The sequence below is a fragment of the Lepus europaeus genome, chromosome 14 (assembly GCF_033115175.1).
Source record: "Lepus europaeus isolate LE1 chromosome 14, mLepTim1.pri, whole genome shotgun sequence".
Classification (NCBI taxonomy): Eukaryota; Metazoa; Chordata; class Mammalia; order Lagomorpha; family Leporidae; genus Lepus; species Lepus europaeus.
Window position 1 is genome coordinate 77,025,242 of NC_084840.1, and position 13,525 is coordinate 77,038,766.

A 13,525-nucleotide genomic window follows, 5' to 3' on the forward strand; every position below is an offset into this window, starting at 1 on the left:
TCACTGATAAACTAGAGTTCAATGTCCAAAACTTCAAGTCATTTGATATGATTTTTTTAATCCTTTAATTATTAACCCATGACACAGCATAAAATATCAGATTAGGCTGGTGCCGTGGCTCAACAGGCTAATCCTCCGCCTTGCGGCGCTGGCACACCGGGTTCTAGTCCCGGTCGGGGCACCGATCCTGTCCCGGTTGCCCCTCTTCCAGGCCAGCTCTCTGCTGTGGCCAGGGAGTGCAGTGGAGGATGGCCCAAGTGTTTGGGCTCTGCACCCCATGGGAGACCAGGAGAAGCACCTGGCTCCTGCCATCGGAACAGCGCGGTGCGCCGGCCGCAGCGCGCTACCGCGGCGGCCATTGGAGGGTGAACCAACGGCCAAGGAAGACCTTTCTCTCTGTCTCTCTCTCTCTCACTGTCCACTCTGCCTATCAAAAATAAAATAAAAAAATTAAAATATCAGATTAGGAACTGGAGAGAATGGCACTGATAAATAGATTTCAATGGCCAAAGATTTCTTGCATAATTTGTGTAGCTCTATATTTTATAACTGCTCAAAATATAAAGTGATAACAAAGAATAGTTACTAAAATATTTAAAGACAGTAGGAATTATTTGTTGCTTGGTTCTTTATCTGCATTGTGTCTCTGCTGAATTCTGCATTTTCTTCTATACTAATAAGACATTAGCAATTATAGCCTATCAAGTTTGAATAATGTATATATTTATATCATGCTAATCTTTTTTTTTTAAACTTTTATTTAATGAATATAAATTTCCAGTGTACAGCTTATGGATTACAATGGCTTCCCCCCCCATAACTTCCCTCCCACCCGCAACCCTCCCCTCTCCCGCTCCCTCTCCCCTTCCATTTGCATCAAGATTCATTTTCAATTTTCTTTATATACAGAAGATCAATTTCGTATAAAGATTTCAACAGTTTGCACCCTCATAGAAACACAAAGTGAAACATACTGTTTGAGTACTAGTTATAGCATTAAATCACAATGTACAGCACATTAAGGACAGAGATCCCACATGAGGAGCAAGTGCACAGTGGCTCCTGTTGTTGACCCAACAAATTGACACTCTAGTTTATGGCGCCAGTAACCATCCTAGGCTGTCGTCATGAGTTGCCAAGGCTATGGAAGCCTTCCAAGTTTGCCGACTCTGATCATATTTAGACAAGGTCATAAAAGACAGAGTGAGGATAGTAACCAAGGATCCTAAGAGTGGCATTTACCAGGTTTGAACAATTATACAGCATTAAGTGGGGAAGAGGACCATCAGTACACACAGGTTGGGAGTAGAGCCATTGGTGGTAGAGTAGAGGTTATGATTACAAAGGAATGAGGCCCAAGTGCACTAGACAGGGCCTAGAACAAAGGACAGAGTCATTATTAGAGGAGCTAAGAAAGGTGCTGTCTAAGCTACAATTAAGTTTTCTGATTGAGAGGCAAATAGAACCTGACAGAAGGGGCTTGATAATAATCTGGTGGGCTTTAGGCCTTGTAAGTTAAGAGGCCCAGACCTATCTATCTGTTCACATGGGGTATATCCTAAGGGAGGTGTGAACCTCCTAGGGGAAGGCACTCTGTTGACTTTCATTACTTGGCTGGCCTGGGAGGAGAGCTGGCCAGGTAAAGGCAGGGGGCATCTCTAACAAGAAATTTACAGTTCTGCCTGCAATGTTGCTGACCCTACTTGACCATCCCCTCAGCTGCAGTGGTCACTTTGGAAGTTGGGCTGAGTGAAGGGCTTTTCAGCTTGGAGCCAATAAGATCTGTGGCTCTGACCTGGGCATCCTTCGACTCCAGGGCAGGTCCATGTCCAGTGATCCAACTCTTGGCAGAGCTGCCAGTGCTCTTCACAAGCTGACTTCTGCTGAAGCCCAGGCTTACCACATTGAAAGCCACTGCAGTGGACTGGCCTGTTGGGTCTCCTTGAGGGCAGATCACTGTACAGATCAGCCATTAATAGGCCTGCCACCCATTGCTTCTGATGCCTAGCTTTCTTTTCCTCCTGGTTTGTGTTAAAGCAGACCAGAGGATGCAAGTCAAGGGAGTGCCCGTTTCCCATCTCTAATCTTCGGTGGCCTGAACTACAAGTCTATAGTCACAGGCATGTTCTGTAGTAGTTTTTCTAAGGTAGACAATGCCCATGAGGAAAATTATATTCTCACTTTAAAACTTTCTTTCCCTTTGGTCTGAAAGGGAGGTTTTTTCTACTTACTGTATACTTCGCTGATGACGACGTGAATCTAGCTATGAGATTATTATTTGAGTTCTTATTTTGGCTATGCTATTGCAGAAAAATGTTAGCCATCTCTTTTATAAGGTCTAAAGATTAAATTGTGCATCCTACAGATTCCTTAAGATGGCGGAATAGGCAAGGAGCACACTTAGTCCGGGGGGAGAGAAAGTTTAATATAAGTGGAGATACTGCAGGGTCAAGGAAGAGTAGGGGATGAAACAGCAGAGGAAACTCTTCCGGAACTAGTGATTCACAGTGGACCTGCGTGGAGAGTGTGGGAGCCCAAGTTCGGGACACCAGCGGCAGACTCAACGCACCAGCGCTGGAACGCGAGGTGAGCCGAAGCTCCATAGCCCGAGATACCAGCAGGCAAGCGGAAAGAGGAGGCTAGAGGGAACGAGGCTTGAAACTCCGTGGGGAAAAGTTCACCAGGCTAACTAGAAGAGAGAGAAAAAAAATAAAAAAAGTGACTGATACGGACACAAGTTTCTCTCTCTCCGCTCACCTCTCAAAGGCGAGCAAGACAGAGCAGGCGCCATTTGGGGCATACGTCTTAAGCAGGGCGACCTCGGGTCTGCACCAGCCCTGAGCCTAGCAGAAAAACCTGACTCTGTGGGGAGGGGTGAAATAACAGGAGATTAGCATCTAACTTGGCAACCCAGTGGGAGACTGCAGGAGAATTGGAGCCCACACTGAGGGCAGCAGAGATTCCCTGTGTGGTCCTTGGGAAAGAGCTTCCGATCTCTGGCTCCTGTGGGTATATCATTTGCCTGCTAACTACCTCCAATTACGTTCAGCTGTGCGGAATTACTTCCCTTTTAAATCAAAGAAAGAGAGATTTACCACACCTAACCTGGGAGTGTCATCCTTGACACACCCTCAACCCTGAGGAACCAAACACAGCTCTCAGTCCACACTCATCTCAAGCCTCTAAGGCTCCACTGAAAGCAGACAGTCCACTTAATATAGAGCCATAGTGTAACAAGAAAAAACACCACAGTGAAGAAACCAAATATCTCCAACATGCCAAACAACAAACGCAAAAACCAAGCTAACAAGAACAAGGAAGAAACTATGATGCCCCCAAATGAAAAAGACACCCCAATTCAAGATTATGAAGATGATGAGATCGAAGAAATGCAAGAAGTGGATCTCAAAAAATTGATAAGAACATTAAGAAGTTCTCAAAAACAAATTCTTGAACTACAGAAATCCTTCATGGACAAGATAGAAAATCTCTCTCGTGAAAGTGAAATATTAAGGAGGAATCAAAATGAAATGAAACAACTAGTGGAACAAGAAACTCTGATAGTGACTAGAAATCATAATGAAATGAAGAGTTCAATAGATCAAATGACAAACACATTAGAGAGCCTTAAAAACAGAATGGGCGAAGCAGAAGAGAGAATATCAGACTTAGAAGACAGAGAACAGGAAAGGAAACAGGCAAACCACAGAAAAGAAGAAGAAATTAGAAATCTAAAAAATATTGTCGGGAATCTACAGGATACTATTAAAAAACCCAACATTCGGGTTCTAGGATTTCCTGAAGGCATGGAGAGGGAGAAAGGATTAGAAGGCATTTTCAGTGAGATACTAGCAGAAAATTTCCCAGGTTTGGAGAAGGACAGAGGCATCTTAGTACAGGAAGCTTATAGAACCCCTAATAAACATGACCAAAAGAGATCCTCACCACGACATGTTGTAATCAAACTCACCACAGTGAAACATAAAGAAAAGATCCTAAAAGGTGCAAGAGAGAAACGTCAGATCACTCTTAGAGGATCTCCAATTAGACTCACAGCAGACTTCTCATCAGAAACCCTACAAGCTAGAAGGGAATGGCGAGACATAGCCCAGGTACTAAGAGAGAAAAACTGCCAGCCCAGAATACTATATCCTGCAAAGCTCTCATTTGTGAATGAAGGTGAAATTAAGACTTTTCATAGCAAACAGAAACTGAAAGAATTTGTTGCCACTCATCCTGCCCTGCAAAAGATGCTTAAAGATGTGTTACACACAGAAACACAGAAACATGGTCACCAATATGAAAGAAGGTAAAGGAAGGAAACCTCACAGCAAAAGATCACAGGAAGCTCAATTTCTCTTTGACATAGAATTAAACTCTGATGCTCTGTTAAAGCAATGTGTTAAAGTAATCTATTATGTTCTCTTGATGTCTGTTAAATTCTAATTGTTCAAAAACAGCTGAATTTTTATTAAGAGCTATGGGTTATTTAAATATGTGCTTTTTTCAAAAATTTGAATAATCACCTTGTAACAATGATCAAATTTGGTCTATGTTATGTCATGATTTTAAGAAATCTTATTTCAACCAGATATTTTGGATTTTGAGCCTTCTTGGCATTCTTGACAGGCATTCAAAAAATCATGCTAATCTTAAATACATCATCAGATTTGCTTGTATCATGAATTAAAAATCTCACAGGTAGAGGAATAGATAATCCTTGTTACTCTCACTTTATTTCTTTGCTTAGATTCTATAACCTAAGAGCACAGAAGAAGAGTAAAGACCTTAGGCTGGCTGTAAATTCTCTCCCATTGTGAAATTTCTGACTAAATTTTCATTCTTTGGATTTAAATCTACTTTTAAGACTTCATCTTCTGCATTGAGATCATTATATTTCTGAAAATCATAGCTAATTGTTTCTAGTGCCTCTTCTACAACCAAACCTTTTCAAGGTAAATGCAGCGTTTTAGTCGTTAATACCAATGAAAAGGAAAGGAGACTAATTCACGGCTGGTGGTAATGTAAACCACTGCTGGTGGTCCAGCCACTGTGGAAGACAGTATGGAGATACCTTAGTTATTTTCCATTCTTCCATTATTAGTCCATTGTTAGTGGTGAAGTATCTAAATTCATTATTATTGCTAGTCCATTGCTAGTGGTGAAGTACCTAAATTCACCACTAATTAAATTTTATCGGCCGGCGCCGTGGCTCAGTAGGCTAATCCTCCGTCTTGCGAGGCCGGCACACCAGGTTCTAGTCCCGGTCGGGGCACCGATCCTGTCCCGGTTGCTCCTCTTCCAGGCCAGCTCTCTGCTGTGGCCAGGGAGTGCAGTGGAGGATGGCCCAAGTGCTTGGGCCCTGCACCCCATGGGAGACCAGGAGAAGCACCTGGCTCCTGCCATCGGAACAGTGCGATGCGCCGGCCGCAGCACGCCTACTGCGGCAGCCATTGGAGGGTGAACCAACGGCAAAAAGGAAGACCTTTCTCTCTGTCTCCCTCTACTGTCCACTCTGCCTGTAAAAATTAAAAAAAAAAAATTATCCTGTTGTGGTAACACTCCTTCATCTATTTCCTTTCCCCCAGAAAATGTTCCTATAAATAAACTTTCAAGACCTCTGAAATCAATGCTAATCTGTTAATTATTAACTCATAATTATTAACTCATTTTGATTCAATAATGAAACTGAAACCATGTGGGAGAGTAAATTGAACCACAGGAGATGCTTTCTCAGGTGTGCAGGGTTATTTAGGCATGTTTACACAATACTATCAAGAAGTTCTACAAAATTTTGCTCATATGTATGAAGACATACTTATATATGCCTACGAACTTTGGACATATGAAAAGCTGCCAACAATTTTGAGTGTGTGTGAAAAAGCATGCAAGCTTTGCATTAATGCCTTTAAATGTTCTGAACGTTTCAATGTGATTATGATAAAATAAAACTTGGAGTAAAACTAATATTTTACATTTTATTTAAAATCAGAGTGCTACATTATTAATTACCAAAATCATGTTTTATTTTATAGTTTTTAATGATTCATTCGTTCTTCTTGAAAGACAGAGTTACAGAGAAGAAAGGAGAGGAAAAGATGGAGAGAGAAATCTTCTGCCCTCTAGTACACTCTCCAGAAGATTGCAATGGCCAGCAGTGGGTCAGGCTGAAGCCAGGAGCTTCATTTGGATCCTCGATATGGGTGACAGGAGTCAAATATTTGTTCACTTTCTGCTGCTTTTCCCAGGCCTCTAGCAGGGAGCTGGATCAGAAGTGGAGCATCTGGGACTCTAACCACACTCATATGTGATGCTGGCATCTCAGGAGTTAGCTTAACATGCTATGCCACAATATTGGCTGTATGTTCACAACCCAAAGATCTGTACTGGGTGACTGCAAGTTGTTAGATAAAACACAGAACCACGCATCGACATATGTTGATTTGATGAGAGACAGTAGGGAGGAGACGCAGACTAAAGTGGGCTAATGGACAAGATCTGCTTAAGTTTTACTAAAATTTCATGAGTGTTGATGTTACTCACCATACTATCATCATAATTTGATAACTTGCTCCCTACTCCCCAGATTATTATCATAGTCTCCAGCTAATATTTTGTGTATCTAGTTCTCTGTTCAAGACACCTAAAATCAAAGATGCAAAGAGGAAAAGACTCAGGGATGAACACCACACAAACCTTTACCACCTATCTCTTCCTGTTTCACATGTCTTTATCAACTGCCCATTAGAGGTTTTCATGGACTTCTTCCCTGTAAATGGTGCCTTCCGCATTACCTTAACAGTCAATATATCAGGTGTCCTGCAATGGTCCTTTTTTTAACTTGGAAGAAATCCATCTTCCCACTGAGGTTTATGTCTGACTGCTGTCTTACACACATTTCAGCACGAAAATGTCCTCACCTTTTCACTGAGACTTTTATAAGCATAGATACAATGCAGACCCTCCCTGCTCTTTCACATAGAGGCTCACACTGTAAAATCTTCATTTCACAAAGTAAATTGAAGAAGGGCTCAAATGGACATGCCAGGAGAGAAGAAGAAATGAATGGAAAGCAGGAGAAGATGTTGAGAGTCTCCACTTGGTTGCAGACAGGCTTGTACTTGAGCTCTGGCTTGCTCAGAATCATCTGCAACTGTCTGAGATAACTTTGGATACCTCAATGGGCGTGGACAATCCTGCATCCTTGAACTTTTCCATGGCCTGGGGGAAATATTGTGATGGAGTATTTCTACCATTGGCTGAATAATATAAAAGCATGATAACACAGTTAAAAGGAACATTGTTAAGAGATTATAATAAAGCTAATGGGCACTGACTGACCAAAAAAGAGAAAACAAATGAATAGCATAAGGAAAGACAGTGATAAAAAGAAAAGGAATTCTTATGCCCTCTGTAAGTAACCAGAGAAATTGTTGTACATGAACAGAATAACGTGCCTGCCCTCCTTGTCCCTATTTCTTTCTGTTTCTCTCTGTTACATGCAGTGTGTCTTCCTCACTCAACACTCCAGCAGATTAATCCTTATCAAGGATACTAAGTATGATCTGATACTCCCTCCCCCTGCTTTCTTTGTACTCACTAACCCAGATTGTCACCTCCTATGTGTCATGGAGATACATTATCTCAAATATTACATTTCCATATTCATCTGTGGGAAAACTCTCATCCACAGACTGGAACACAAGCAGTCATTTTCACTCTATCACCCTATTCAATTTTCTACCCCAGAGTAGTACAGCCAGAAGTATCTAGGAATTGGAACACTAGACTACCATGAAATATTTGGAGCAACATTCTGCATACTTATGTTTACAATGTTATTGCATATCAAGTGGTAAGGAATGTCATTATGCTCTATACTTCCTCTCTTCTCACATCTATTATGTGTATTGATGAATGCTATTTTCCAGATCCTAATAGGGTTCTATGGATTTACGTTACTTTGGGTGGTTCTGTTCTTTCCTCTAGAGTAATACCTCTCTTTCACTGTGAAAGTCAATAGTTACATGGCCTTGGTCTCTACAAATAATGAATTTTAATCTTGATACAGGCTAAACCGTCAGTGTTCCTAAACTCTCTGCAAGCATGTGGATCAATCAGTATATACTTGTACTATAGACCCTAGGTCAAAGGTCTATTCCATGATAAGTGTAATGCTAAAAAATGCAGAAAAGCTATAAAATGTTAATGTCCATGAGTTTATAATGCCTCACAGTCATAAACACCATCAATGAAAAGGCTCTGGCAAAAAAGGGTAAATTTTTGGTATTATTGTAAAAATTACTGACAAAAACAAAGATATTTCCTAACATTATTTCATTATTGCTCTGACTGGATACATATCCAATATACTTGAATTCTTTCATCTCATACTGAGGGTTTTTTACTAGTTAACAATGATGAATCTGATGAGGCCAGCACTGTGGTTTAGTAGGCTAAGCCTCCAGTTGTGTTGTCATCATCCCATATGGGTGCCTGTTTGACCCAGATGCTCCTCTTCCAATCCAGCTTGCTACCTATGGCCTGGTAAAGCAGTGGAAGATGGCCTAAGTGCTTGGGCCCCTGTAACCACATGGGAGACCCAGAAGAAGCTCCTGGATCCTGGCTCCTGGCTTCTGATCACTCAGCTCTGGCCATTGAGGCCATTTGGGGAGTGAACTATCGGATTGAAAACTTTTCCCTCTGCCTCTCCCTCTCTCTCTCTGTAACTCTACCTCTTGGGTAAATAAATACACTTTTAAAAATGATGAAACTGATCCCCCTTTTTGGATTTCCTGTGTCCTGAGATATCATCAGAACTTCTATTATTTATTGGTTATTGTTTATAAACACACTAATCCATGGTGGCTAGTACACCAGAGGTGAATATGCCATCAAGTAATGATAATGACCATTTTTTGGATTGTGTTTGACAGAGTATACAAAGCAAATAGAGATACTGAAAAAGGCTTAGCTCCAATTTTTTAATACTGGGATACAGTAACACCCAACATCATGAATGGACAGATGAACTAGAAAATAAATCAGTTAAGAGACAATAGAGATAACCTACACTGTAGATCAAATGGACATAACAGACAGCTACAGAGTATCCCATATCATAGCTGCACAATACACATCATTTTCAACAGGACACAGAACATTCTATAATGTAGAACATATACTAGACCATAAAACAGGTCTCAATAAATTCTTAAAAATCATAAAATGTATCCTTTCTTTATTTTTTATAATTTCATATTTTTAATTTAATTTTATGAAAACAGAGATATAATATCACAAAGTGAGGGATTTATAACAATTTTTACAGAATGGGGCAAGAAGGATATATTGTCTCTTACATGGTATGATTTAACTAACAATTTTTAGAACTATATGGGAAATGATAGGATGTCCACAGTTTTATGCTCTCTACTAACTTACAAAAAAGATAATGCATGTAGTGTTTGTCTTTTTCAGATTGGATTATTTTACTCAACATAATGACCTCCAGATATGGAGGTCTGGATTTCCTTCATTTTTATGACTGAGCAATCTTCCAATGCTTTACCCAATCATCAACTGACAGACATACAGACTGAGATTAATTCCAGATAGCTTTCAAAGAGCTTTATGACGACAATGAACAAAACTGAAAATTTGCAACAAAAGAAATTATGAAAATAACTAATGATTGAACAACATGTTTCTGAATGATCATTAGTCATAGAAGAAGTCAAAAGACATTAAAACATTGTTGGTGCTTATGAAGATCAAAATTCAGCATATCAAAATGCGTAGAATACAGATAACACAGTGTTAAGAGGAAGGTTTTTTACAACAGTAAGTGCCTCCATAAAAAATGAAAATAAATAATCTAGCAATGGATCTTAATGACCTAGAAAAACAAGAACAAAGCAAAAGCAACATAAATAAAAGGAAATAAATGATGACTTTTTTTTTTTTTGGACAGGCAGAGTGGACAGTGAGAGAGAGAGACAGAGAGAAAGGTCTTCCTTTGCCGTTGGTTCACCCTCCAATGACCGCTGCAGCCGGCGCACCACGCTGATCTGAAGCCAGGAGCCAGGTGCTTCTCTTGGTCTCCCATGGGGTGCAGGGCCCAAGCACTTGGGCCATCCTCCACTGCACTCCCGGGCCACAGCAGAGAGCTGGCCTGGAAGAGGGGCAACCAGGACAGAATCTGGCACCCCGACTGGGACTAGAACCCAGTGTGCCAGTGCTGCAGGCGGAGGATTAGCCTATTGAGCCGCCAATGATTACATTTAGAGAAGAGATAAAGAAATAAAAATTAAAAAACAGTATAAAGGATTAAAGAAATGAAGAGTGGATTTTCTGGCAAAATTAAAGAAGATTGAGAAACCACTGAGCAGGCCAACCAAAAAAGAGAAAAGACTCAAATCAATAAAATTAGAGGTGAAAAGGAAATGTTACATGCAATGCCACAGAAACTCAAATTATCATTAGAAATGTTTAGGAAAAAACTATCTGCAAAAAATTGGAAAACTTGGAAGAAGAAACAGATAGATTTCTGGAAAAATATTTTACCAAAATTCAAGCAAAAACATAAAGGAAACCCAAACAGACCAAAAACCAAGATGGAGATAGAATCAGAAACAAAAGGCCTCCCAAAGACAAAAGCTCAGGACGAGATGGATACACTACTGAATTCTACTAACCTTCCAAGGAAAAGCTACTATCAATACTTCTCAAAATATTCCAAACAATGAAAAGATAGTGAACCCATCCAAACTCATTCTATGAGACCAGCATACCCTAAATACCAAAATCAAGGAAATGATACAAATAAAAGAACCATAGATCAATATTACTGATGACCAGAGATGAATATGTTCTGAAAAAAATAGCTGCAAATCAAATCCAACAATATATGGAAAAGATTATCCACCCTGACCAAGTGGAGGTTATCTCTAAAATGCAGGGACGGTTCAGCTTTTGCAAATCAATAAATAGGATGCAGTAGATCAACAAAATGAGGGATAAAAACCACATGAATGTCTCAATAGATGCCAGAAAGCATTTGATAAAATACAACACCTTTCATGATGAAATCCTTTTAAAATATGGGTATAGAATGATCACACCTGAACACATTAAAGGGCCATATGAAAAGCCCACATCAATATTATACTGAACAGAGAAAAACTGAAAGCATTTACAGTAAGATCTAGAACAAGACAGGAATGTCAACTCCTATCACTTTTATTCACTAGAGCTCTGGAAGATTTAACTCAAGCCATTGTGGGAGGAAAAAAAAAAAAACCAAGGGGATACAAACTGGAAAAGAGGAAGTCAAATTATCATTTTTTGCAGATTATGTGCTTCTCTACATAGCCTCTACCAAGAGACAAATGCAAATGATAAGAATATTCAGCAATGTTGCAGGTACAAAATCAACCACAAATGATCAGTAGCATTTATATATAAACCAACAACAGTCTAGCTGAGAAAGAACTTAAAAGATTAAACCATTCACAATAATTATAAAACTTTTTAAATAAATAAAGTGAGGCTCGCGCCGTGGCTCAATAGGCTAATCTTCCACCTTGCGGCGTCGGCACACCGGGTTCTAGTCCTTGTCGGGGTGCCGGATTCTATCCCGGTTGCCCCTCTTCCAGGCCAGCTCTCTGCTGTGGCCACGGAGTGCAGTGGAGGATGGCCCAAGTGCTTGGGCCCTGCACCCCATGGGAGACCAGGAGAAGCACCTGGCTCCTGCCATTGGATCAGCGTGGTGCGCCGGCTGCAGCATGCCAGCTATGGCAGCCATTGGAGGGTGAACCAACGGCCAAGGAAGACCTTTCTCTCTGTCTCTCTCTCACTGTCCACTCTGCCTGTCAAAAAAAATAAATAAATAAAGTGAAACAACAGATGAAAGACACCTCTCTCTTGCTCTTGCTCTCTTTATCTCTCTCTCGCTTTCGCTCTCTCTCTGTTTTTAAATAACATTAAAAAAAAAAAAAGGAAACACTGTAAGAAATTGGCATAGGCATGAATTTGTGAGTCAGACTCCAAAAGCACATGGAATAAAAGTGAAAATAAACAAATGGGACTTTACCTAACTTACAAACATCTGTACCACAGATAAATGATTCATAAAGCTAAGAGACAACTCACAGATTGGTAGAAAATAGTTGCAAACTATGCCTCTGATAACAAAATCAATATCCAAAATGCATAAGTACAGGAATGAAATCAACAACATTGAAAAACGTTGCAGTTAAGAAATGGGTAAGGGAGAACAAACAACCTGGTGTTAAAATGGAAATGGCATAGAAAATTAATTAATTTGAAAAAAAATTATGTAGGATCTCTGTCTTTAATGTGCTGTACATTGCTATTTAATGCTATAATTAGTAATCCAATGGTAGTTTTTTCACTTGATGTTGCTATATGGGCAAAATGTTGAAATCTTTACCTAATATACACTAAACTGATCTTCTGTATACAAAGAGAATTGAAAATGAATCTTTACATGAATGGAAGGGGAAAGGGAGCGGGAGGGGGGAGGGTTGCGGGCGGGAGGGAAGTTATGGGAGGGGGGAAGCCATTGTAACCCATAAGCTATACTTTGGAAATTTATATTCATTAAATAAAAGTTTAATAAAAAAAAAAAAAAGAAAAAAAAAGAAATGGGCAAGGGGCCGGCGCCATGGTTCACTTGGTTAATCCTCCGCCTGCGGCGCTGGCAAACCATATGGGCACCAGGTTCTACTCCTGGTTGCTCCTCTTCCAGTCAAGCTCTCTGCTGTGGCCCGAGAGGGCAGTGGAGGATGGCTCAAGTGCTTGGGCCCCTGCACCCCATGGGAGACCAGGAGAAGCACCTGGCTCCTGGCTTCAGATCGGTGCAGCGCTGGCCGTAGCAGCCTTTTGGGGAGTGAACAAACGGAAGGAAGACCTTTTTCTCTGTCTCTCACTCACTGTCTATAACTCTACCTGTCAAATAAATAAATAAATAAATAAATAAAAAGCAAGAAAGAAATGGACAAAAGACTGTGACAGCATAGTGATGGAGCAGGTTAAGCAACTGCCTACCATGGCAGCGACCCATACATGAGCCAGCTGCTCTACTTTCCATCCAGTTCCCTGCTAATGGCCTATGAAAAGCGGCAGGATATAGTCCAAGTTTTTGGACCCCTGCCATCCATGTGGGAAGCCTGGATGAAACTCTTGGCTCCTGGCTTCTTCCTGGGCTAGTCTGGCAGTCACAGCCATCTGGGTAGTGAACCAGTGAGTAGAGCATATCTCTCTATCTATCTATCTATCTATCTTTCTATCATCTATTTTTCTATCTCTATCTCTTTTTAATTTTGACTTTCAAACAAATAAAGAAGTACTAAAAAGAAAATAAGTTGGCAAATTATATGAATAGACATTTTCCAAAGATGAAAAAGAGATGGCCGATAGACACATGAAAAAAATGCTCAGGATCACTGCGTGAAAATAAAAGCCCAATGCAGTATTAACTCACCCCACTGACAATGGCCAT